This window comes from Protopterus annectens, chromosome 2.part2, assembly GCF_019279795.1.
Source record: "Protopterus annectens isolate FY-2018-M chromosome 2.part2, PAN1.0, whole genome shotgun sequence".
Taxonomy (NCBI): domain Eukaryota; kingdom Metazoa; phylum Chordata; order Ceratodontiformes; family Protopteridae; genus Protopterus; species Protopterus annectens.
Window position 1 is genome coordinate 606,461,451 of NC_056730.1, and position 27,134 is coordinate 606,488,584.

At 42.4% G+C, this 27,134-nt stretch overlaps 1 long non-coding RNA gene across 1 annotated transcript in view; it reads left to right on the forward strand.

Moving 5' to 3' along the window:
- The window catches only part of LOC122795740, a 602,006-nt gene extending 575,349 nt beyond the window's left edge, over nt 1-26,657 (forward strand). The window contains exon 3 of the long non-coding RNA XR_006363853.1: nt 26,552-26,657. This is a non-coding gene — a long non-coding RNA (uncharacterized LOC122795740). The remainder of the gene's footprint in view (nt 1-26,551) is intronic.
- Nucleotides 26,658-27,134: the final 477 nt, after the last annotated feature.

Genomic DNA, 27,134 nt, shown 5'->3' on the forward strand with positions numbered 1-27,134 from the left:
AGGCAAGGTGGGGAACAAAAGGTGAGGGAGCCAGTAAGTGGGAAAGACACAATGCCAACAGTAGGTTGTCTTGAGACAACAGGGGTACCAAACTACCATCCTGCAGATGTCCTGATAGGGAAGGATTTGGATGAGGCAGTACCATGTGTTAATGCAGTTACATGCAGTCAGACTTGGAGACAAGCATGTGGGTCTGGTAGCCTGAGGGGAAAAACCCAGCCGGACTGCATACTTGCAGCCAGGATTGGTGAGGTGGTTTCTTCAGGGAGGGAACTACGCTGTAGCAGTGAGACTGAAGGTGAGCCACAGCTGCTTGTGGGTACTGATGGTCCCTTGGACAGAGTGACTGCAAGGGCAGAGGTGAGTAGTGGTACCCAGGCTGACAGTGAGGCACCTCTGTCAGAGGATACCAGACTGCCTATGGAAGGGGAGCTGGGAAGGGTTACAAAGAGAGAGTTGAGACAGACTCAGTTCTCAGACCCTACATTGCAAGACCTGAAGCAGGGTAGCTAGTGAGGCACCTGATTCACAAGGGAAGGGGGAATCTGTATACTAGGACAAAAGGTTACTGTATAGAGAGTGGCCCCCTAAGGGAGAGCTAGAAGGTGAGGGAATACAGCAGTTGGTAGTGCCTAGAGCCTACCATCTGGCACTTCTAGCCTTAGCCCATAATATTCCCTTTGCAGGTCATATGGGCATAAAATGTACAAAGAGACGTATTATGCAGAACTTCTATTGGCCTGGAATTTCCAGAGATGTAACAGGCTACTGCAGGATCTGTGAGCAGTGCCAAAAGGTAGGCAAGGCAGCAGACAGGGTGAGAGCTCCTTTGATGCCTTTGCCTGTGATTGAGGAGCCATTTCAGAGGGTAGCTATGGATATTGTGGGGTCTCTGAGTACCCCAAGTTCCACAGGGAAAAAGTATATCCTAGTGGTAGTAGATTATACTATGGGATACCCTGAGGCAGTGGCCTTGTTCTCCGTTGAAGCAGAAGAGGTGGTAAATGCTTTTTGAGATTTTCAGCAGGGTAGGTTTCCCAAAAGAAATACTGACTGACAGAGGTGCCAATTTTATGTCAAACCTGCTGGCTTGTCTGTGGAAGTACTGTGGGGTGAAGCACCTGAAGACCACCCCCTACCATCACCAGAGTAATGGTCTTGTTGAGAGGTTAAACTCTACAATGAAGTTCACACTACAGGCATTTGCAGACCAGTTTAAGGAGGAGTGGAGCAAATATTTGCCCCATTTGTTTACTTACTGAGAGGTTCCCCAGGAATCCACGGGTGTTTCACCCTTTGTGTTGTTTTATGGGCATAGGGTGAGAGGACCTCTAGATTTAATTCAAGATGAGTGGGAAGGTGAGTGTGAATCTCACAAGGAGTCTGTTATAGCATATGTTCTAAACCTCAGGACAAGGCTTGGGGGAACTCATGGGATTGGCCCAGGAGAACCTGGCCAAAGCCCAGTAACAGAAAAAGGTATGGTATGACAGGAATGCTTGAGCTGCAGAGTATGCTGTAGGGCAGCAGATAACGGTTCTCATTCCTGTCAGACACAACAAGCTGCAAGTAGCTTGGGAGGGACCCTACAAGGTGGTAAGAAATGTAAGTGATGTTGACTACATGGTAGAACTGCTAGGCAGGAGGCAGGGGCACAAATTGTACCATGTTAACATGATAAAACCTTGCTATGATGGGGAGGCCCTAGTGCTTGAGTATTTACAGTGGATTGCAGGAGGAGACTGATGGTGATCTGGTGACTGATCTCCGTGAAGCCTTGGGCTGACACCTCAGTGGAAGGGGTAGCAATTTCCCAGCAGCTATCTCCTACCCAGGTTCGAGAAATCCGAGCAGTGTTACAGGTATTTGGGGACATATTCACTGGGAAACCAGGGTGCACCCACTTGGATACAGAACCCCAACGGACTATTAGGCAGGCCTCTTATAGGGTGCCTGAGAGAGTCAAACAGACTCTGAGGGAAGAGATACAGGAGATGTTGGAACTAGGGGTAATTCAAGAGTCCCAGCAGTCCCTGTGCCTCCCCAGTGGTGCTGGTGACAAGAAAAAATGGCAGCACCAGGTTCTGTGTGGACTTCAGGAAATTAAATAGTCACACAGAGTCAGCTGCTTACCCCATACCTAGGAAAGGTGAGGCGCTAGAGCAGCTGGGTGGGGCTAAGTATTTTACCACCATTGATCTTACCAAGGGTTACTGGCAGGTACCCTTTACTCCCAGTGCTAGAGACAGGTCAGCCTTTGTGACTCCTTTTGGCTTGTATGAGTTCACAAAGATGCCCCTTGGGATGGAAAATGCCCCAGCAATTTTCCAGAGGCTAGTAGATCATATCCTAGCAGGACGGTTTGCCCTTGCTTGCCTAGATGATGTTTCCATCTACAGCTTTTCCTGGCAGGGGAGCCTTTGGCATGTTTTTTTTCCTGCCAGCAAATGCAGGTCAAGTAACGGTTTACACTCACATTTGGCCATCAAAGTTGTGTCATTATTGTAGTGTGACTGGTGCAACACACTGTGTTTTACTTACTTTAACAGATGTAGAGTGAAACGTAAAATTCCCAGAAATTAAAAAAAATTAAGGAAAAAAAAAAAGAAAACACAGGTTAGAAGAGGCAGAGTGACTGCGCTTCTGGCTGAGCAATTCCCACTGCAGAGAAACAGAAAGATATAGTGACAGCGATCAAGATCGTTGCAACAGTAATCCATGAAGAAGTACTACATGGTTTTCACCGAACATGCCTGTGCCAGAAATCACAGCCTGCACTCTAAAAAAGAAAAGCACACCATGTCACATTTTATCATGACATTAAATTGATTTGTTAGAGTACAGGACCTGTTCAGTTCATTTCAGTTTCAGTAACCGGGAAGATGGCATGACATGCCGCCGCCGGTGGGGAAGTGCAGCATGCATCGACAGCTTCAGTATTTTTTCTTATTTTTATTCATAACCCTGCATAAAATACCCTACCTTTTTAAAGCAAACACACTGTCTCCCATTTTTTAAACATTACCGGTCACATTTCATTATCGGAAGCAACCGTTACGATCGCAAAAATGTGGTTGCGATAATACGCAAGTGCCAAAACAACTTTATAAAACAACAAATACAAACAAAATTAGAAATAATAAATTAAAACAAAGAAATACAAAATTATACATAACAGCAAAATGAAAACAAATTAAACAATAAAAAAAGAAGAAAAGTGGTGGGGTAAGAGATAAAATAGGGAAACATTAAGTTCGTAGTTAATATACAAAAGCTTTCTACAGTCATTTCACTCTCTTCTGTTACATTTTACTTTTAACACTACCAACTCTTACGAAATTTCTTTATTACTTTGAAGACAATCCAGTTACTAACAGATGAGCACTGTAGTATTGGTCAGATTGCAGCCAGCAATCATTCATGTGTGCACATATTACACATATGCATGATTTCACTTGACTAGCAGGCCATTCATGCCAAAGGTATTGAGGTCTGAAAGTAACATGCTATAATAATGATTAGCTAACTATTGTATATGTAATGATGAAAACATAAAGCTGTTGTAAACACTATTGTATATTTGGGAAGTATGGTCTTTGAACCCACAACCGCTGACTACTGTAATACTGTACTTTTCTTTTGGACTACAGACTAATGCATGCATAGTTTCCTTTTACACTTTATACATGCATGCTCACTGTTAATTGAGAATGTGAAATGGTTGCTTTGTGCTACAGAGTAAGGCATGCATACTTTCTTTTACAGTTGAGATACGCATGCTCAGTTATATACAACTGTCTGAAATAACAAGTAATCCATCTTTAACTGTTAAGCTACAATAACAGTACTTTTTATATGCATACATACCTCATGTTTCTCTCATCCTTGGCAGGCACTGCATGAGACCTCACATTCCAGGCCCGTTCTTCAGCAGCTGTGGAAAAAGAAAAACAACAGAATGCCATTATGAAGGCCAGTCTTGACTATATTCAGCTATAACTTTTACAATTGGTCAGTGTATTTTATATTTACACGTGTGGAGTGTTCCCTGCTTTACTTTCCCTGATCAAGGTTATCCCTCTTCCTCCTATGGAGATCATCGTAATGATGACAACGTTGCTCACCAGTATGTGGGATACCTGTCGCACTAAGCACTAGCCAAACTAGTCCAGACATCAGGCTTGTACTGAGAACCTGAATTAGTCCCTCAGCAAAAAGTGTGGGATGTGCTTCTTAACTAGGAGCCCAACAAAGGGTTTGGCTTCACGAACACCCCAATGTTGCGCTCAGAAGTTCTCAACCTCTCCAACACCAGCCTGTCTCCTAAAGATCAAGCTCAGTGTATAATGAGCATTTCCTGCCAATTTCACTTTAAATATCATGTTTTCCCACCAATTGCACATATTGCACTTACTGGAAGTGCACGCTGTCTGTTTTTTGCTACATTTGAAAAATTTGTGCACCTCTTACCATTGAACAAGCACGGCAAGTCAAGGTGCATCTGTTTGCACGATGATAAGCAATGCACAGCAGTGGGTAATAAAAAAATAACAAAAAATAAAAAGCATTGCAGTTCCAAGGTTATTTGATATGCAGCCACTTGTGTAACTCTGTTATTCTAATGGGATTGCAGAAGTATACTTGCATGAACATAGTACACATTATATCCACGGTCATACTTTGGATAGTATATGCACAATTCCCATATAAATGGATAGGCAAATAACTGACACAATATTAGTGTCTCAGCCCTCATACATGTAAATATTAATGTCAGCTATACTAAGTCAGGTGTTATGAGTGAGAGTAAATATGACGTGACATGGAGCAATATTAAAAGAATATGGAATATGTGGTTTTCTAACTCAGGACCATGTGTACAGTAGTCCTAAACTTAAAGCTCTTGCTTCAAGAAGGTTGAGAAAACACTTGTCTGTGTTGCACTTCATTTGTGTAATCTGTAATGTTGACACAGTAAAATAAGTTTGCTCACCTTGTACTAGAACCCAGAACCATTTGCACTCCAGACCTAGACTTACCACCTATTGCCACAGGATTAGTTACATGACATCCCCTGTATTAGTATTCATTGTTAACTTGAAGGTGTTAGCACAGTGCAACCTTGCTTACCAGGTTTGCACAATGCCCAGTAGTGTTAATTGAATGTATCTGGTTTCTATTTTTGGCTGCTTGGTTCATGTTTGATACATGGGTGGACGAGTCATGTAAATGAGCTAAGCATCACGCAAACATGTAAAAAAAATAAATAAAAAGAGAGAGGAAAGAAAAACAAGAATATATAAAATTAATAAATGCAAAAGGACATATCTATTGCAGGGTCCCTTGTACAATATATCTCAATTTAAATGTGTTTGGGACCCTGCCATATTTGAACAAGGGATAGCAGTTGTTGTGCTGTCACTCAGCCATTGAGTGCAATCAAGATTTAGCAGACAATAGCCATACATGGAAATACTGTCCACATTCCCAAAGAGGTTTCTTGGCCAAGAAACACGGGTGAGTGCCATGAAGCCTTGTTTAAGCATGCCATGCTTTATTAATATGGATTGAGCAGCATCACCACAGGCACAACTTCATGTACATTGGGAACACTGAATGTAGGCTCTACACAAACCCTAAATGGAGTTTCTTGAATCTTGGGGATGGTATTTTCAATTCTGCCAACAACTCCAGATGGATGATGGTGATGGCTGTAATATAGGATAGAAATAAAAGACTCAAATTGCATTGAACACTTACATAAGTACTTATTAGTTTTCAGAATTTAGCTAACAGGTCAGGATTAAAGTTCCAAAATTAAGATAACAGTCTGTGGTGCTAAATCTGATCTAATTTTGATATAAAATTAGGAGACAAACATCTGAACATAGTAAGGCAGATCAAAGACCTAGTCCTGAAGTGGCGTGAAAAGTTAGAGTTGTTAATAAAGTTTATATTATTTAGTTAGTAGTGATGATACTTCACCTTAGCACAGTTTAAGAGAGCTGGAGAAAGGTTCTTTTTTACACAGCATTGTGGGTAATGGTAATAGGCCTGGAAGCCTGGGAAGGTTCTATACGCTGAGTTAAGTGTTGCCAGCCTTAGTCCTTAAGAAGAAGGTGAAACTGTTAATCCAGATCTGTCGTTACTGTTAAGTATGCAACTGTTGTTATGATAAGTATTCATGCCTTTTATTTCTCTAGCTATCCTAAAGGAAGATGGAAGAGATTTATTTAGTGCATATTAGTTGCTTTAGTATCTTAAAATAAATAAATAATGCATTTGATTTTTCTGCTTTGATGGTCACCTGTACCCCTTTATCTGTCGTTCTTTTGATAGCCACCTTCATTTTAACTTATTGTGATACTTTCTTTTATGTAATTATGTGGAGGCATATACTTTTACTGAACCAAAGATGATTTTTAGTGCATAAAGATTAACAAATGTTCTTTTCAGCTTGGTAAGGGAAGTAGATTTACTGCTAAAGTGCTGGTGGCAAAGAACAGTTTCACATGAAGACTGTTGTGTTGTAAACTTTGACAGTGATTCGGTTCTTTTGTGTGGTCTACCTTAACTTACTTAGTTATAAAATCTGTCTTACATACGTTCTCTGCATCATTCTGCAAAAGTAAAAAAAAAAAAGTGTGTTTCACTATAGTAGGACTGGGAGGTCAAGCTACTATTTGTCCATTGAGTCTTTGCCATTGAATTATCAGTAGACGTAATCTGTGGTATTGCAAGGCATGTGACATTTTGTGAGTATATGTGGGGTGTTGGACTAGAGAGGTCATTTTAAAAGTAAGTGCTTTTATCCGGCATTGTTAGTGTATATGTATTTGTGAATGACAGGACAGGAAATACTGCTGTTGTAGGAGAGGAAATACTGCTGTTGCTAGGGTCTCGTTTGGTTACCTGTGTGACAGAATGTGGGAGTTAAGCACAGGAAATGAAAAGCAAAGGCATTGTGAGTTAGTGTAAATTCCATTTCTGACTATGCAGCTAGTTTTCTTAACAGAACATAATGATTTGAGAACAGGCTGCTTACTGAGAAAAGAAATGTTAAGTGGGTAAAAGGTCAAAAAGAATCTTGCTGTGCCTAATCTGTAGACACACTGCCTGTTAAAGACAGCAAGAGCTTCTGAGTGGTTGCTACATCAGTACATTTGACACTTTCTGCCACTTTTTATTTTACTGTTTTGTCTTTTAAGATCAATGTTTTTTTCTTTTAAAATGAGCGTGACATGTACTGAGAAATGATGAAATAACGTAATCTTTTCTCAAAGTCCAATGGTAGAATACAGTAACTGTATTCATTGGGGGGTGAGTAGTACAGTTAATATAAATGAAAAATAATGTGTTCAGTGTTGAACACTTGAAGGTCGCATAAGGACTTCAATATCCTGTAATGACCTAGGAGGAGGAGGAGGTGAGGGATACAGTGACTTCATTGTCTGTACCACTTGACTAATTATGAGTACTAATATATAGCTTATAGCTCCAGGCTCCAGCTTCCACTAGGAATCCTGGGTGTAGTGAATTTACTCTCTTGCCATCTGTTACACTGCCTTCTGCTGTCTCTGGCAAGTACACTTTTTTTTGGTAAGTTTTCCCCCTGGATACCATTCGTGGGATCACCTCGCAGTGTGGGTGTCTGTGACCTGTGATTACAGAATGAAGTTGAACTTTTCTCATGGTGGATTTAGTTTTAGAAAAGAAATTCTTTATAAACATTCATGACTTGATTATGTTTTAGCCATGGTGCAACTAATGATCTGAAGTAGTTTACTTCATTTGATCTTCAACCTGTGGGCCTTTGGATCTGCATCAGATCCGACACGGCCGGACTTTCCAGCAATGGCTCTGAGCTCCATGCTCCTCCCCTTACCCATAATGCCCCATGTCTCCCTTCTCCCCTCAGATCTCATTTGCCGCCTGAGAGTGAACAAGCATGGTCCGAGCTCCAGCATTTTTCTCTTGAGTATTTGTGAGGTTGTATTTCTCCCTTCTTTAGCTTTTCTCTTAACTTTCTCTTCCCTCGACCTTTTCTGTACCTCCCCAGGGTTCTTTGTTTAAAAAAAAAAAAAGTAGGCTTTTCTATCAGTTCTATTTTCTCTCCTCTTTCCCACGAATGTGTGTGTTTCTGGGCTGGATGAAGGCATGGGGGATGTCCCGAAGCCAGGTTTCAGAAAGTGCACAGGGTGTTGGCCATAAGCTTTCCCTGGCGGATGGCCACACTCTGTGCGTGCTCTGCTTGGGGGCTGAACACCTCCAGTCCCCCTGTCCTATTTGTGCTGGGTTTAACCCCAGGGCTCTTTAAGGATAGGCGGGACAAATTCCTTGAGGGCCTATTGCCCTCTTCTGCTGGGACTGCGGTCCCCTCATCCCCTGGGACTGCAGTCCCCTCTTCCCCTGCAGGGAAAGCAGTGGCTGCTGCTCCATCTTCTTCTTCCCTGGCCTCTGGGACTCACACTCCCACCAAGAGGTCCAGGGAAGGGTATGAAGTTAAGAAAGACTGGCCTCACTCGCAAGCGATCCCCCGACCGCTTGTTGCAGGCTGGCCTGCCGCCAAAAGTGAAAGCCTTATCTAGGCCTGTGACTCCTAGGCTCAGGTCCCCTAGGTTTTTACCTGAGCCCAAGGAACAATAAAGCCGGTCTCCTACCAGGTCTTCCCCTCCACCGGCACTCCCACCCGATTTTGGCGGCGTCCTCCCACTCCACTCGGAGCCTATTGGAAGCGGAGATGGACAAGATGATGCGGAGGTTTATCCACACACTGATACAGATGGGGGTCTTGCCAGGGCCTTCTCCCTCTGGAGCAGGTCCCTTCCAACCATTGTTCTGTCCTATTACTCCTTCTCCGATCCAACCTGCAGTTTTGGAGTTGTTGGATCTGAGGATGATTGGAGTTGAGGAGTCAGCGCCCATGGTACCCTGTACCTCGACGCCGGCTGGTGCCTTGAGTTTGTTGGACCTGATCGAATCCGAGATCTTGGAGCTGCAGCCTCGGAGTTGGATCCAAGGGGGTGTTTTCTGCTGTGAGCCTGTCTGACAGGAGCATCCCTCTTGGTGTCTTGGCTCCGGCAGGTTTGGCTCAGACTCCCTGTCAGGGTAAGGGGGAGCAGCTTCTGCTTTTTCTGCCTAGGAGGCTCATTCCCCCCTCTGCATTCAGTGTAGTGGAGAGGGTTCTCATGGGGTTGAGACCTCAGACCATCTTGTTCTCTGAATCCGTCCAGACCCCCCCCCCCCGGCTCTGTGTGGTTTCGGCCATCTTGCCCTCTCAGGGACAGCCCATGCCCATAATGCCCCTGGTAGTTCTGCCTTCAGAACAGCCCATTTGTGAGGCCTCCCCAGACGGTCCCCCTGAGGAGGCCCCCCACAAACATACATGTAAAAAGGAGGCACTTGGACTCTCTATGAGAGTCCCTCACAGAGGACACGGACTTGGATGAAGGGGAAGGCTCCCCATGGTCACCCCCTGAGGATGTCTCCTTTGGGGACATCATGGAAATTATCCGCCGGGGGGGGGTCTGCCCCAAAGCCAACCTTTGATGAGTCTGTGTTTCTGGAGGCATTCAGCTCGGGCCCATCTACCTATTGGGTGTCCCCTCCTGCCAATCCACTTGTGGAACTAATAACATCTAGGGCTTGGAAGAAGCCGGACACCATAGAGCCAATACCAAAGCGTCCGGATAAGGTTTTGAGTCCCCGATAGGACAAGCTTCATTGGCACAAGGGGTCCCTTGTAGATGCTATGATGGTGGTGGCGGCCACCAAGAAGGAGTTTGCTCAGGAGAGCTCCACGGTCCACCCTCCTGACTGAGAGTCGAGAGAGCTGTATTGCTTTGGGAAGCAAGTTTATGCTTCAGTGACCTTTTCTGTGAGGGTGCTGAACTATATGGTACATGTCATACAACTCGTGAGAGATCTTGTCAAGGAAATCACGGAGTCAACCCCAGGGTCCATATCGGCAGAGGACAGGAAGATTCGATGCACAAATACGAATGGCCACTCTAAAAGCAGTAGCCAACATGTCCATGCGTTTGGCCTCCCATGCCACGGTGGGAGCCACACTGGTGGCAGAGACGGGCATTGCCATCAGGCTTCATGCCTGGATCCGCTTATGTCAATTCTCAGAGCCCTTCAAGGTGTCTTGTACCAATGCCCCTTACAGTGGTTCTTCCTTGTTTGGGAACTCGGTCAGAGAGGCTTTGGTATAGAGCGAGAAGGACGGAAAGACACTGTCTGCTGTCGGGATCTGCTTCTCCCCACCTCAAAGGTCCTTTTCCAGGAACCAGCGAGGCTCAAAGTAGATGTGATTTTGCAACTCTCAGGGATTTTCCCGGGACGCTCAGGACTTGCCTTCCCCCAGAGGCAGAGGGGGATTTGACAGACAGCACCCTAGAGGTAGAGGGGTTTCTAAGAATTTCAGGTCCCAAGAACCTTTCTCGGAAGAACCCAGGAAGCAGCCCTGAGGGGTTTACTGACTGTTCATCATCTCTGGAGGCAGTTGGGGGTCATCTGTCATTACACCCTTTAGCATTGGAGTCCATAACAACAGATCAATGGATGTTGCACATCATATCCAGAGGATATTCCATTCCAGGAACCTCCCACATCCAACAAAGCACTCCCAGATGTCCCACTGGTGCAGCGGGAGGAGGCAGCAGTACAAATAGATTCACTGCTAAGGAAAAGAGTCTTCCAACTGGTCCCCCTAGACCAGGCAAGATTCGTAGTTTATTCCAGGTTCTTTTTAGTGCTGAAAAAGATGGGGGACCTCAGCCCAATCTTGTATCTGTCCAAATTGAACCTGTCTGTAACCAAGACAAAATTCCAGATGGTCGCGATTCAGTCTGTCTTCCGATGTCCTCTGTCGATCTCCAGGACGCGTACTACCACATCAAGATGGACAAGCACTCCCGGAGGTTCTTTCGCTTCTGGCTGGGAGACCATCATCATCAATTTCGAGCCCTTCCCTTTGGTCTCACCACAGCCCCCCCCCCAGGTGTTCACCAAGGTAATGGCAGTAGTAGCGGCTCACCTGAGGCTTCAGGGTATTTAGATCTTTCTGTACCTGGATGATTGGCTCTTTATTGCCCCTTCAGAGCATCTACTTTGTCAGGCCAGGGAATTCTTCCTTTGGCTAGCCAACAAGATGGGCATCACAATCAACATGAACAAATCTGCTCTACTCCCACTTCAGATTTTGGATTTCATCGGGGCACGGCTGGACACATTAGAAACGATGGTGTTCCTTACGTCAGACAGGATACACAATCAGAGGTTACATGTCTTACACATTCTTCAGACCCATTTACCGACAGCCGAGGCAGTGTTAAGGGCACTGGGGTCTATGCCGGCCACGATCAATATTCTTCCAATGGTGCGTCTTCATATGAGAGTGTTGCAGTGGACACTTGCGGTTCAGTGGTCCCTGTTAGACCTCCCTTTGTCCTTTCCTGTGAGAATCTCGAGAGCATGCAGGGACTCCCTTTGGTGGTGGATACAGTCCTCAGATCCCCTCAAGGGACGCCTGTTCCAACCTGCCTTTCCCAAAACCACGGACGCCTCCCCACTAGGGTGGGGGGGCACTGCTCAAGGAGGACAGTCCAAGACACGTTGTCCCCTTCTGAGACTTATCTGCACGTCAGTGTTCTAGAGATTAGAGCAGTTCTTATTGCGTTGCAAGCCCTTCATGCTCATCTTCCTCTAGGAATGATTGCAGGTCAGACAGACAATATGTCAGTAGTCTGGTATATCAACAAACAAAGGGGAACCAGATCTTATCCCCTGTGTCGAGAAGCCATGAGAGTGTGTGAATGGGTGATCTCCAATGGCCGTTATCTGGTGGCAACATACATTCCGGGACGGTCCAACATTCTAGTGGACAGGCTCAGCAGATCTATCCTGATGCCTTATGAGTGCTCTCTGAATCCTTCAGTAGCGGAACAGATCATTCTCGAGTGGGGTTGTCCTTGCTGCAATCTCTTTGCACCTCCTTCCAGTGCAAAATGCTGTGAGTTTTTCACTCCGAACCACCTGCCGGGGGAGACCCCCAGAGACACTCTGATTCATATTTGGCCTATATCCTCCTCTTCCCCTTATGTCGAAGTTTCTGCAGGAAGCCCAAAGACTGGGGAGCACTGTGATCCTCATTGCCCCATTCTGACCTCGACAGGTTTGGTTTCTCTTACTCGGGTCGCATCTAGTTGTTCCACCATGGACCTTGGATCCAGTTCCGGATCTTCTCTCACATCCCTCGGGGATTCCACATCCAGACCTGGACAGTCTGAAGCTCACTGCTTGGCTGCTCCAGTTCCCATGATTATTAGGACTCCCGGTTTGTCACCCCCTGTTAAGTCTATTCTGGTAGCGGCCCACAAATCTTCTACCAGGAAAGTGTATCATAGTAAATGGAATAGTTTCTCGATATGGGCCACTCAGTGGTCCCTGGACTCTTTTACTGCACCTTTTTCGGCAATTTTAGATTTCCTGGCTAGCATTTTTCAACAGGGAGCCAGTTCCTCTATGGTTAAGTCCAATTAGTAGCCATTTCTAATTTTCATGTGGGGGTAAATATGTCTTCATTGGCTTTCTCTAAACTTTATAAGACTTTTCTTAAAGGTGCTTTTCTTAGACACCCAGTAAAAGATCCTATCCCGCCATGGGACCTTACCTTACTGTTGCAGGCATTGGTTTCTCCCCACTTTGAGCTTGTGGCTTCAGTAAATTTGCAATTTTTGACCTGGAAAACTGCCTTCTTGGTCACCATCACTTCTGCCAGATGGGTGTCGGAGCTTCAGGCTCTTTCCATCAAAATGCCTTACATGATTTTTCATAAATATAGGGTGTCCCTATGCACTAACCCATCCTTACTTCCTAAGGTAGCTTCAAAAGCCAATATTAATCAGACCATTAACTTGCCAGTCTTTTTTCCTAACTACCAGAACAAAGGGGAATATAGGTTACATTTATTGGATGTGCATAGACAATTAAGGTTTTACCTACACAGAACTAAACCCTTCCACAAATCTGATCAACTTTTTGTGTCCTATGCCAAACCTTTCTTCGGTAAACCAGTTTTGAAAGTGACAGTTGCTCGCTAGATTTCACACTGCATTGGCCGAGTCTATTTGGAGTGAGGTTTGTCTCTGGTAGGGAAAGTGAAAGCTCATTCAACCCGATCTATGGCTACGTCAGCGGCCTTTTGGTCCAGGGTATCTTTGGACGATATTTGTTCGGTGACCACTTGGGTCTCATCTCATACCTTTATTTTGCATTATAAATTAGTTGTTGTCTCTAGGAGTAGAGCATCCTTTGGCTCTGTGGTGCTCTGGAACATCCTTCCATGAAGGCCACCTAAGAGTTTGGTAGCTGGGGACTCTGTCTACAGGTTGAAGATCAAATGAGGTAAACTACTTCAGATAAAGAAGTTATGTACTCACCGTAACATTCCATCTGAGTAGTTGTACTTCATTTGTCTTCAACCGTCCCTCCCTCCTTCCTCCTAACCTTATCATTCAGTTTATGGTATGTGTTCTTATCAGATGGTTATTGTTGGGATCCTTGGTCCTGTCGAGGCTAAGGGTTTTTCGTATCTGTTTTTCTTGGTGATAAGGTGTTATTGGGTCAGGTGTCTGATGCATGTTAGGCAGCAAACTCTATCTGAGGGGAGAAGAGAGACAGGGTGGCATTATGGGTAAAGGGAGGAGCATGGAGCTCAGAGCCATAGCTGGAAAATATGGCCGTGTGAGATCTGATGCTGATCCGAATACCCACAGGTTGAAGACGAATGAAGTGCAGCTACTCAGATAGAATGTTATGGTGAGTACATAACTTCTTTTTTTCTGACGTCTACATTAGAGTAGTCATTGCATTGCTTTGGTTAGTAAAAGATGATGTTTTCATAAATCTGATAAACCTGCTTCATACTTTTTTAAAGCAAATATTATTTGTGTGCTGTGTTTCCATACTAAATGCATTGTATGAAGTGCATTTTGTATTATTGTATTTTGTAATACGTGTATAGTTCGCTATTCAGTGTTATCGCATTGTATTTGCTGTATGACCTTATGTCATGGCTAAAACTTCTGTGTGGTTAAGGGATAGACAAATAAGCAAGCATGGCAGACAGTAAAGCAAGACAAATTTATTTTAGTAACATGCTGTCTTACATGCTTTTGGAGGCTTTAATATTTTTTCTATTTTTGACCGAGTTAGTCCCACTAAACTAGTAGTCTTTTTCCAGGGGAGACCCAAGCTGGTATTTATACTACTAGGGAAAATGTATCCAATTAATTGGGGGAACTTCCCCTACTCTTTTCTATAGGTACCATGGGAGACTTTACATCCACCTGAGCTACCTCCAACTCTGAAAGTGATTAGGCCTTGTTTAATGGTCTTTTCCAAAGGACTTGGGTTTTATGGAATATATATAAAAACAGTGCATTTATTGATTCATCTTTTTCTTAGCATAAACTGTGAAATCATCATAAGATTGTCAGTCTCTCTTCGTCTCTCTCTCTCTCTCACACACGCACACACGCACACATGCACACACACACACACACACACACACACACACACACACACACACACACACACACACACACACACACTCACACTTACTTCCTGGAAGTTTGTTGTGTTGGATGTGGGTGGAAACCTGGTAAACATCCTTGTGAATGTAGAGAGAGAGATTGCAGAATCTCTTTCCTAAAAGCACCCAAAACAAGGACTAAACCAGAGAACTAAGTACTAATAGGCAGTCATGTTCACCTGTCCATCACTGTGTCACAAAAATTGCATGTGCACACACGCGCACACACACACACACACATGTGTGCGTGTATATTTGCACATACACAGAGACACACACACACACGTACAAACAGTAACTCCACGTTGTTTTTTTCACTCGCATCTCTTACAGTATGTGATTTTTGTAGGCATTGAGCTGTACAGATATGTCTAGCTGTGCTACTGATGCATTAGTCACACTGTCAACATTGTGAATGGAAAATAATGTAGATGTGCTGCATATTCTCAAGCTGATTTTGGTATTGTTTGTTACTGGACTATTACTTGGAGGACCTGTTTAATTTTACCAGTGAATGAGACTAATTTGCCTAAGTGGAGGCATGCGTCTTGTAATGAAATTTAGTTTATGTCTAGCTCTAAAGGCTTTTGATTCTTTATTAGCTAAGAGTACATGCATTAAGTAAGGGAATTCAGCAAAATGCAAGCGTGTCAGATTTAATGAATGATTAGCTGGATATTACATATTGGCTTAAACTTTAAGGGATGGTTTGGCGTAATGGTTAAGGTCTTTACCTCACAGGTACAAGGCACAGAGTTTGATTCTGACCTGTAATTATTGGCTAGGCTTATAATAGTCTACAAATGATAGCTTAATATTTACCTATGATTCAATTTGTCAGAAGGTTTGCTGTGCTGAATGTACGCTAAACGAATGCAGTGTTTATGCATTAAAGGTTTTTAAAAGCATAAGCAGGTAATGATACTGTGTATTTTTAGTAGTACATTTGTGATTTTGTTGCTAAAATAAATACCACTTTTCAGTTCTGCTGTGGAACTTCCATTTATGGTACTATGCATCTGGTATGTGCTGACAAAATCCTGTACGTTTTTTTTTTCAGTGTATATTGTTGTACTTGTTTGGTGCATTTTTTGTGCTGCTTTGGATAAGCCCTTTTTATGTTATTCATTTTTCTTGTGAACACATTGATTGCTTATATTGTTTTGTACTTTTGTTTTATACCCATCTTGCCTGCTATTAAAGACAGACAGTTCCCCATACAGTAGATTTGATTCAAGAATAAAACAATTAGTTTTATGTTAATGTGATGAGTACATAAGAATGTTTGATGGAAATGTAACAAATATATAAAGCTGCTAGATTAATATCTCTTAACACCATAGAAATCACTTAGTTCACATAATGTGGAAATACATACTAGAAAGCTAAGTGCAAGAGGGTCATAATGTCATTATTTGCATAAAAAAAAAGAGTCACAGTCTTGGAACCTTTTGAGCAAAGACTTCAAGTTGCTTTCATTAAATCAGCGTGTTTGTAACATATAAAATTAAAGCAGAACACAGACTATCTCCAGCAGTTATGTTTTCCACATACTATTAATGCTCATTTACAGTGGATATAAAAAGTGTACACACCCCTTTTAAAATGCCAGGTTTTTGTGATATAAAAAAATAAGACCACAATAAATAATTTCAAAACTTTTCCCACCTTTAATGTGACTGTACAATTCAACCGAAAAATAAACAAATCTGTTAGGGGAAAAATATAAAAAATAAAAAAAAACGTACAATAAGGTACTCCAACAAGGTATTAGTTTAAGGGTGTGCACACTTGTGCAACCAGCTTATTGTACGTTTTTTATATTTTTCCCCTAACAGATTTGTTTGTTTTTCAGTTGAACTGTACAGGTTATAGGTCACACAGCTCTATGTTGTATGAGATAGACCATCATCGTGTGAGGATACGAAGGCTTAATCTTATTCTGTGTATTTGTAGGTAATGATCTTCCGTATATGACAGAGCTGGACCAAATAGAAAGCAGTGTGAAGTTATAAAACCTCTGTCCAGCATCCCTTCCTGAAAGAGCGGGATTTCTTGTAAGCTTCCAGGCTGCCACATGTCTTGAGGATGAATTGCAAAGGATCAAGTCAAAACGTAGTGGCCTGTAGTGCTCTTCCGTTTAAGCTGAGAGGTGCCTCAGAAATCATTAGTGAGAAGTTTTTGTGGCTTTTTGTAGAAGTGCACAGTGTCTACCTTTACCTACTTTAAGTGGAACAGTGCCTATTTTATTTCTATATTGCTTGGTAAATTAAAGACTTTTTCTCATTCTTTGTCACTTTTAAGAATGCATAGGCAAGATGACCCAGGTAAAGATGGCCTAACAGCCCACTTCAGAAGACCATATTGAGGTATGAAGTGTAGCTCCCCACCCAGTTTGAGACTATGTGGAACATCAGTGCAGGCACTTTCATTTATTTTGTATATTATTCCGGTAGCTTTGTCGCCTCACAGTTAGACGCTGTCCGGTTCGATTCTCAACTAGAGCGTCTTCTGTGTGGAGACATGCGTGAATGGGCGTACCTTCGTTGAAGGTTGTGCATCAGGGCTGGTAACTCGGCACGTAAAAATCAACTACCAATCATAAGTGGACCGGAGTTCCACTGTGGCGACCCCTAATCGGGAAAAGCTGAAAGAAACAGCAACATTCTTTTATTCCTACAGGTCTGCCTTAACCTTGTATCTTGACAGAAGTCATACTTTACAAATAGTACTAGCTATGTTCAAAGCCTAGGTTTTGTTGTCATGATGTAACAAATTTCTATTTTCTTATGTATACTATATTTTGTTTACTTTATACTTTATTGATTATTGTAATTCATGCATTAAAATTTACTGTTACTCATTTAGCTTTTCTCCCTGGGCCTCCGCTGAAAAAGGACCTGTGTCCAGTTGGACTTTCCCAGTAAACAAATGTTAAATAAATAAAATAAATAAATAGAAGTGGACATTAAATAATTTGCTCCCCTTTTCTTGACAGAGTTATTCCTGTAAATCCTTAGCACTGCTGTATCCTGTTATCTTAATTTAGGAACTGGGAGATTCTCTATAATTGAGTCTGTATAATACAGTCAAATGGTTAGTGCCTGTAGACTATGTTTGAAGAAGCAGCATTTTTGAAATTGGATGATGTATGTTATTTAGAAACACTCAACAACATGTTACACTAAATAAGTTTGTTTTCATTGCACAATTTGTATAATCCAGTAACATGTAGTAGCAGGGTAGTAATTAATAATAATAGTAATACCCATTTGTTAACCAGGTAGTCCCAATGGATGCACAGTCCCTTTTCAGGAGTGACCTGGGAGCCATGTCTTGTTAAATGATTTGCTCAGTTACACGGTAGACAGAAGAAGGCTTAGGGAATCAGACCCTGTGTCACAGGAAGTACAGGTAACAGAGTTAAACCTTTACAGTCTGCACCAACTTCCAGACAGCAAACAAAGCTTATAAAGGGTAATGTCCATGATCGTAATGGAAAGCTTGACGAATCAGTATTATATGCAGTCAGATGTAATTATTGCATATACAGAAAGATATTATAAAGAAATACAGGCGTATTTTATTGGCAGATGAGCAATGAATCCCTTCCCAATCCCCATGGTTTACTTTTAAAAAGGATCCTAGTGTAACAGGTACATTGGTGCATATCTACGGTGCAGCAGTTATTGTAAAATGTACCGTAGGGGCAAAGTGGAACATGCAAATATACACAAACTAGAAATTATTGCGTATTGAATGGAAAGGTGTATAAGATAACAAAAGTGTTGTTGCACATCAGGAGGAATTATATATGCTTTGTTCAGTAGCTGCTCTAATGTCTATAATTGGTGAACCAAAAAGGCAGGATAGAAAAAGGATTTAGGAATGTATCAGTGATGTAAGAAAAGGGAAGTGATTAATCCTGTGGCAAGACATTTTTTATCATAAATCACATGGTATATGTGGTTTAATTTTATGATTTTGCTGCAATATCTCCTTCACATTGTATGTAATGTCAAACATTGGTTGTTACAAAAACAAAAAGAAAGTTGTATTATTTTAAAATAACAAGCATATCTATCTTTTGGTTTAAATATAAAGTGGGAAAATGCAAGCCTGAGTGGTGTTACTATGACTTTAAGATTGTAGAATTAATTGATGATTTTTTTAACTATTTAAAAAATGGCATTACTGGTTTTACTTTGTCCCCTTGGAGGCCGGAAAGCCAAACTGCCAGGGACATTTTAACTTTCATTAAAAGTTAAATTTTATTTAGAGTGTACACTTTACCAAAAGATCCATTTTAAGTATGTAGGTAGGAGACTGCGGGGATGAAATGCCTGTAATATCATTGAAGACGCTGGGTGAGGCAGTGGTGTAGCAGTTAACATTGTCACCTCACAGCAAGAGGTTCTCCCGTTCGATACTAGGCTGCCTTTTGTACGGAGTCTGCATGTCCTCCCTGAGTTCAAGTGGGATGTTCTTGTTACATTGCTGCAGTCATTACACTTAGGTTATCCTGCCATCAGGCGGTCCCGCAGTCGGCCCGAATTCCAAAGTCTGGATCCAGCGTCGGTTGCTGTCGCTTCTTCCCTGACATCAGTGCACCAGGGGTATATAAGATGCATCCGATGCCATCTTTCTTGCCGCGCGGTGCCCAAAGCAGAAGCAGTTCGCAAGTGCCGGTCGGCCGACTCCTGAGATTTTTGAAGTCGAATTTCAGATCCGAAGTCTTCAATAAAGCTAAGTACCCCATTGGGGAAACTTTTTTCTTGCCTCAGACCGATGTCAGAAAAAGTTAATAATTGTATTTCTTGTGGGAAGCAAATACCTCATAAGGACTTCCACTCTTACTGTATTCCATGCCTAGGCCCTGATCACGACGTCACTAGTCGGTTTTGTGCTAGATTTAACAAACGCACAATAAAAAGACGTTTTGATTTTGCTTTGCAATACTTTGGTCGAAGGTTCAATTATACGATGCTGTTGGATCAGCCGACGACCTCAATACCGAAAAAACGCAAAGACAAGGATAGAGAGAGGCATCCGTGGTCCAAAACAGACGACGAAACCTCTTCTAGGCCAGTCGCCTGTTCGCCGATTCTCAGTGAGGCGCTTTCGCAGCCCCTGACACTCGCTACCTCAGAGCCACATGCAGCTGCCAATTCCCATGTGGAGACATCTAGGCCTCTGGAAACTCAAGGTGTTGGGCCTACGGAAACTAATCCCTCAGATGGGTCCGGAGCCACTGAGCAGGCATCGGCTTCTGAGGGTGTTTTCAGACCTCCACAACTTACCATTAAAACAACAGTCAAGACAAAGGCACCATTAAAGACAAAGAAACAAATACATCATTCTCCTGGACAGTACAGATGCTTAAAATGGCCGAAGACCTCATTACTCTAATCAGGGGTTCCCATCCCCCTCCTGAGAAAAGGCCTAGGCAGGATACAGACTATGACTCCTCTGATCAGGTTTCCATTTCCTCTGATTCCTCTTCAGACCAGGGATACTCTCTACCCCCCTATTAGGACTCTGATGCTGAAGAATCTATCCCTTCAGCCTCTCCTCCTGAGGATTATTCTTTTGGGGAAACTTTACATACCATGAGGGAGCATTTCCATTTTCGAAAGCCAGGATTACTCAGAATCCAAGAAAAGGCTCAGGTATTTCCTCAACACAGGCCCCTGGCTATTCCGCCTATGCTAGATATTGTGGATGATGTGTTCTCCGAATCCAGTTTATCACCTGACTCTTTGCCCCCTGCTCCAGCCAAGCCAGATAGGTATTATAGAGTCCCCGACTCTCACAAGTTTCTTTACAAAAACCCTTCTGCTGCTCCAGAAACTATTTCCCAGGGTCCAAAAGGGGTTAAGGCTTCCATTGCGAAAAATCCAGTACCCTCTGACAGAGATTCCAGAGCTTTGGATAGATGGGGGAAGAAAGTATACACTTCTGCAGCTTTGGCAGTAAGAGCTTTAAATTGCCAGTTTCACATGCTTAAGTACCAACAATATTTAATGGCTCAGTTAAAACAGAAAATGCTTGCAAGCTCAGAAGCTCCTGATTGTAAACAAATGCAAGATTTATTGCATGCAGTTGAACAGGTGGGAAAACATACTCTGCAATGTGGTTTTGATTCTTTAGAGGCCTCTTGTAGAGCCGCAGTTACAGGTTCTGTGATTCAAAGACATGCTTGGTTAAAAGAACAAAGTTTACCTGATCATGTTAAGGCAAAATTATTGGATGCTCCTTTACAGCATGATACTTTGTTTGATGTTAAGGCAGAAGAGGTGTTAAAGAAAATGGAGGAGAAAGCTAAATCTATGCAAACAGTCAAGGATTTCTTACAGGTACAGCCACCTCGATTTAGCAGAAATTGGCCAACAAAGAATTGGTTCTTTCCAGTGTCAGACAGGCCACAGAGGGGCAGATACAGACGCCCAAGAGGCAGATCTCAACCTCAAGGCTCAAACAGACGATGACAGTGGGGCACCTCATCCCCAAAAGGTGGTGAGGACAAGTCTCAACCCTACAGGAAACAATCACAATGACTTTCCCCTTCGTACGCCAAGCACGTCCCTTTTGGAAGCCCCCTGGGGGGGGAAACTAGCACTTTTTACTCAAAACTGGCAAGCAATCACCCAAGACAAATGGGTCCTGAATATTGTGTCTCAAGGTTAAAGATTCCACTTTCATACTTTACCAAGGCTAAAAGGAATGCCAGACCTGCCACAAAATCAATGGGCAGAGGCACAAAAACAAATTTCAGCCCTCATGGATATGAGAGCTATTCAAAAAGTACCACAACAGGAACAAGGACAAGGATTTTACTCAAGTCTCTTCCTGGTCCCCAGAAAGGACAAGGCCTGGAGGCCCATACTAGACCTTTCAATTCTGAATACTTAGCTGGATATTCCGAAATTCAAAATGTTGACATTACAGCAGCTTCTACCCATGCTGGGCAAGAAGGCTTGGCTTGTTACTCTGGACCTCAAAGAGGCATACCTGCATGTCCCTATCAGACAAAATTAAGATACCTCAGATTCAAAGCTGGTACAATGCGCTACCAATTCTCTGCACTGCCCTTTGGCTTATCTACTGCGCCCAGGGTCTTCACAAAGTGCCTGGCACCAGTAATTGCGTTTTGCAGACAAAAAGGGATTCATATATATCCATATCTGGATGACTGCCTCATTCAAGCAGAGACAAAGGACATTCTTCTACAGCATCTGGCATTTGTAAAAAGGTTGCTCATTTCTCTAGGGTACACAGTAAACGAAAAGAAGTCAAAACTAGTGCCCTCGCAACAGATTATATTCCTGGGTGCCAGCTTAAATACAACGGCCCAGATAGCTTATCTCACGCCAGACAAACAAGTTCAACTAACTCCATATTTTCAATTGCTGGCAAGAAAGTCCCATCTCCCTGCAAGACAAATTCTGCAGGCCCTGGGATTCATGGCATCTTGCATACTACTAATACCATATGCCAGACTGCTTATGAGGAAGTTACAGTGGTACCTGAAATGTGTTTGGACTCAACACTCTCACAGTTTAGAAGCAGTAATACCAATGATTCCCTGACTACAACAGGAGTTTCGATGGTGGGCACAGGCATGTCACCTCAACAAGGGTTTGCCTTTTACCCAACCCACAGCCAGGCAAACTCTAACAACAGATGCTTTGTATTACGCCTGTCAGGAAAATGCATTCAGGGCAAGTGGACCACAGACCAGATGCATCTTCACATCAATCAAAAAGAGATGTTGGCTGTTAAAAATGCCCTAACAGCTTTCAAGGACCTTCTACATCCAGGACAATTATTACTAAAGACAGACAACACCACAGTAATGTGGTTGTGGTACATAAACAAGCAAAGGGCACTCATTCTTATTCCCTCTGCAGGCAAGCCATGACCTTGTGGAACACAGCTCTAACATTTCAAGTTCACCTGCAAGCACAATTCCTGCCAGGAAAGAAAAATACTCTAGCAGATGACGTAAGCAGAAATATCATGGACCCTCACGAATGGAAATTGAATCCACAAATCTTCAGCATGGTAACGCAAAAGTGGGGATGCCCAGACATAGATCTTTTTGCCTCCCCACTGAATTGCCAACTACAAAAATTCTGCACAAGGACTTGCCACACACAAGCATGGAAAGTGGATGCTCTTCTATTCAGCTGGAAAAACCTAAAAGTTTATGCCTTCCCGCCACTGCCTCTCCTTTCAAAGGTACTCCTAAAAGCCAGACAAGAAAAAACAGAGATGATCCTAATTGCTCCAGGCTGTTCACGCCAGCACTGGTACCCTATCTTATGGAACCTGGCTCAAGGCCCACCATGGATTTTGCCTCAAATTCCACACCTTCTGACTCAACAAAACAATCAGATCCTGCACAGTCAGCTCAAAACCTTAAACCTGGCTGCATGGCAGATACATTAGTCAACTAGACAACACCTCTCTCTAAAGCTGTGATGGATGTAATTTTGGAGGCCAGGAGGCCTAGCACCAGGAAAGCTTACTCAGAAAAATGGAAGAGATTCTGCACCTGGAACCAGGCTCAAAGCCTTGACCCTCTTGTTCCAAACATTCCTCAGATTTTACAATATGTAACTGAGATGCTGGACAGAGGCCTATCCTTCTCATCAATTAAGATCCACGCCTCTTCCATTTCAGCACATTACAACACGTATCCTCCTTTATTCTCTCATCCCTTGCTAAAGCAGTACCTCAGAGGGGCCAAAAACATAAGGTCGCCCCGGAGAGCACCAACACCAACTTGGGACCTCAATTTAGTTTTGGAAAAACTGACCCTACAACCTTTTGAGCCAGCCAATACAGCCGATCTAAAATTTTTATCATGGAAAACAGTTCTGCTCCTGGCAGTAACTTCAGCACGAAGAGTCTCAGAGCTACAGGCATTAATGGCAGTGGAACCTTTTATAATTTTTCATCAGGACAGGGTATCTTTAATAACAAACCCTACCTTTATGCCAAAGGCGGTATCTAGTGTGGCTCTTAACCAAACCATCCATTTGCCAACTTTTTATACAAACCCCCAGAATAAAGGGGAGAAACTTCTGCATTCTTTGGACATACACAGGCAGTTACGCTTCTACTTGGACAAAACAAAGGCTTTCAGGAAAACTGAGCAACTGTTTGTAGCATATGCTGCAGGATCACAGGGCAAGGCTATCTCAAAGCAGACTATATCCAAATGGATAGGACACTGCATTTGGTACTGCTACACACAGCATGGAAAATCAGTCCCAAATAACATTAGGCCACATTCCACCAGGGCAACAGCCACTTCAACAGCCTTTCTCAGAGGTGTACCTACCAAGGAAGTTTTGGAGGCTGCAACTTGGAGTTCAGTGCACACCTTTACCAAGCATTACCACCTGCCTCTTTACTCTAAATCCAGAGCAGGATTTGCCACTGCAGTTCTGCAGGGCCTCATAGCCAATTCTAACTCTTTATAGACCAGCCACCCAACCTCAGCTTTGGGATTCTACCCAAGTGTGATGACTGCAGCAGGGTAACACTATGAACATAGTATAGTTTTGTACCTACCATAAATGTAGATGTTCGAGTGTTCACACTGCTGCAGTCCAGGTTACCCGCCCTCCATCCTCTCTGAACTAGCTAGACTTATCTATACCCTTCTAACCTATACAACCCTTGGGGTGTATTTGCTGGTAACAAAAGGTATTGTTTTTATTGTATATTTTTGATTAGCAATATGTATTGCCTACCTATTTGGGGGCACCTGACATCTGGGGCAAGAAAAACTGAAGAAAATGATGTTGGATGCATCTTGTATACCCCTGGCGCACTGACGTCAGGGAAGAAGCGACAGCAACCGATGCCGGACCAAGACTTTGGAATTCGGGCCGACTGCGGGACCGCCTGACGGCATGATAATCCAAGTGTAATGACTGCAGCAGTGTGAACACTCGAACATCTACATTTATGGTAGGTACAACACTGTACTTTTCCTGCAACATTCCAAAAACTTGCATCTGGAGGTTTTCTTCTCGGGCCTCTGCTGAAAATAGGCTCTGTCATAGTCTCGGACTTTCCCAATCAACAGATGTTAAATAAATAAATAAGAAACTTGGTTTCAGGTCATTTACTGGTTTTAAAACATACTTGTTGAATGTTTAAGCAGTAATTAGTTCTTGGGTGTAGGCAATGTGGGGTTTCTGCATGGCTGATTATGGTTTGATCATGAAAAGCCCTGAATGATCAGGAAGCTGTGAGTTAATCTGCATTACCCACTCTCTGACTTGTGCTGTTACCGCTGTTTATTTTTTGAATGAATGTCCCTATGTTACAGAACTTCATTTTCGGTTCATCATCTTCCGTTGATGTGAATTTCCTTGGACTGCTTGGTAATGTGTTGTGCAGACTTGCATGCACACGTTAACGCTTGCACAGTACATTGTTTCTGTGCTGTTGCCGTCTCTTCATTTTTACTTTTTAAGTTACTAATTACATAAGGACACTTGTGTACTGATAATGTTTTATGATTTTTTTTTCTTAATATATTACTTTTGCTAAAGTCATTAGTGTGTCTGGAAAGGTGGAATTTTATTTAAAGTGTGTAGTTTGTTGGTTTCATTTCTCTTGTTTCTGAAGTAGAACAGTGGCAGCCATAGTGCATTTTAAGTAGCTGAATATTTTTGTTTTGGAGTCAGACTGCCTCCTGTAGGTAATCTATATTTACCTCTAGCACATACGGGTAAACCAACAGTCTTATTCACATTTTTGAATGCGAATTACCTTGTGTTATATATAATATTTCGTAGACTATATTTAGTAGCTTGACATTGCTTGTTGCCCATGTTGCTGCTTCATGTAAAGTTGGTATAACAATTTTAAGTACATTTGCATAAGTGGTGAAGAGTGTGGTGGACTTTGTTTGAAGATGTTAAAGGGGTGATTGTAATAGTGATGGGCAATAGTGGTCTTGGTAAATTATCAAAAAAAGCAGTAATTATTTTAAAAGGTCACATCTTTAGTTGCTACAGTGGCCCTTGCAACCATTGTGTTCTTTGTAGAAGCAAGCATGACAAAAGGATTGATTATAGTAGTTCATTTGTGAATATACTCCAAACAAAGTTAACATTTAGGAACTGACATGGTACAGATGTTGGAAGCGTTATCAAAGTATGATACTTCCAGAATGTTGTTACATTGCTTCGCCTTTATTTTAAGATGGAGTTAAGTAACATGCTAATGTGTGCAACTTAAACGTGATGAACAGTGACAACTTGTAGTGAGCAAGTGGATGCTGTGCGTAAGCAGTTTACTAGTCATGCTATATCCAAAGCGGTCCCACTCATGCCACTAGTCCAGTAATAAAGCAGACTTGGAAAAAAGAGACATTAAAAGCACCTTTGGATTTGTGGGTTAGAGTTAGAGGAGTGAGATTAAGATTAAAGGTTAGGATTTTAGGTTTAGAAGAACTTGGTTACTTAAATTACGTTTCGTGGTATAACACAGTATTGAAACACAGGACATTTTTCTTTACTTAAACTAATTTCCACAACTGTGCATGCATTATGTGCTGTGTACCACTTAGACAAAATACTCAGGTGAGTTATGTCTGGTTGCTACAACTAATCCGTGCCAAATGATGGCTGAAATAAGATCACAGCTAGGCTATAAAATAAGCTACCTGTGTTTAAATTACATTTTAATTTGTTTTTAGTTTCCCATACTTAGATAATTGGGTTTGCAGGCAAAAAGTAACAGGGTTGTTGTGCTTAAACAAAGCATTTTCTTGATTTCATTGTTGTCTGTTCTATGAACTAAAGATTAAGAATACCGATAAAGAATGGTAATACTGTGTAGGATGATACTATTTTGTATTAAGTTAAACTGTGTTGATATGTTGGATGTAAGAGTAGAAAACTAACTTCCGTTATCTATTTTAAGGAGCACCTAATTTTTACATATCATGAAGCAGACCAGCCTAAGTAGCAACTAAAGAAATTTGATGGTATCAACATCAGTTCCTTCTGGAGGATACTTTTTTAGGATCACAGTAAGTTGACCTCTTTATTAATTGCACTTTACATAGGATTTTGATTGTGTTGCATATTATGCATAGTGTGCTGTGAGGTGATTTTTTTTTTTTTTAATCTATTTTGAAAAATCACAAACTGAATTTATGGTCAGTGACCTGGTCATAATTGCTGGTCATATGTGGAGCTTCTACTTGCAACAGTCAGAGGAATAAGATGCTGTGACACTCAGACTTTGTCAGGACACCCCTGCCCAGCCTTTACATGGTAATTTGTAAATTCTGAATAATGTATTTCATTTAAAAGATGTTTTTAAATTTGCTTTGTCCTGCAGAGTTCATAGGTTCATAGATTAGTACTAGGCTAACTGCACTGGTGAGCCATTTTAAGCCTAGCCAATTATCCTTTGTGAGACTCCAACCCTGCACCTTGTGTTTGTAAGGCAAACACCTTAACCATTAGGCCACCCTCCTATTTTTCTATATTACCCTTCA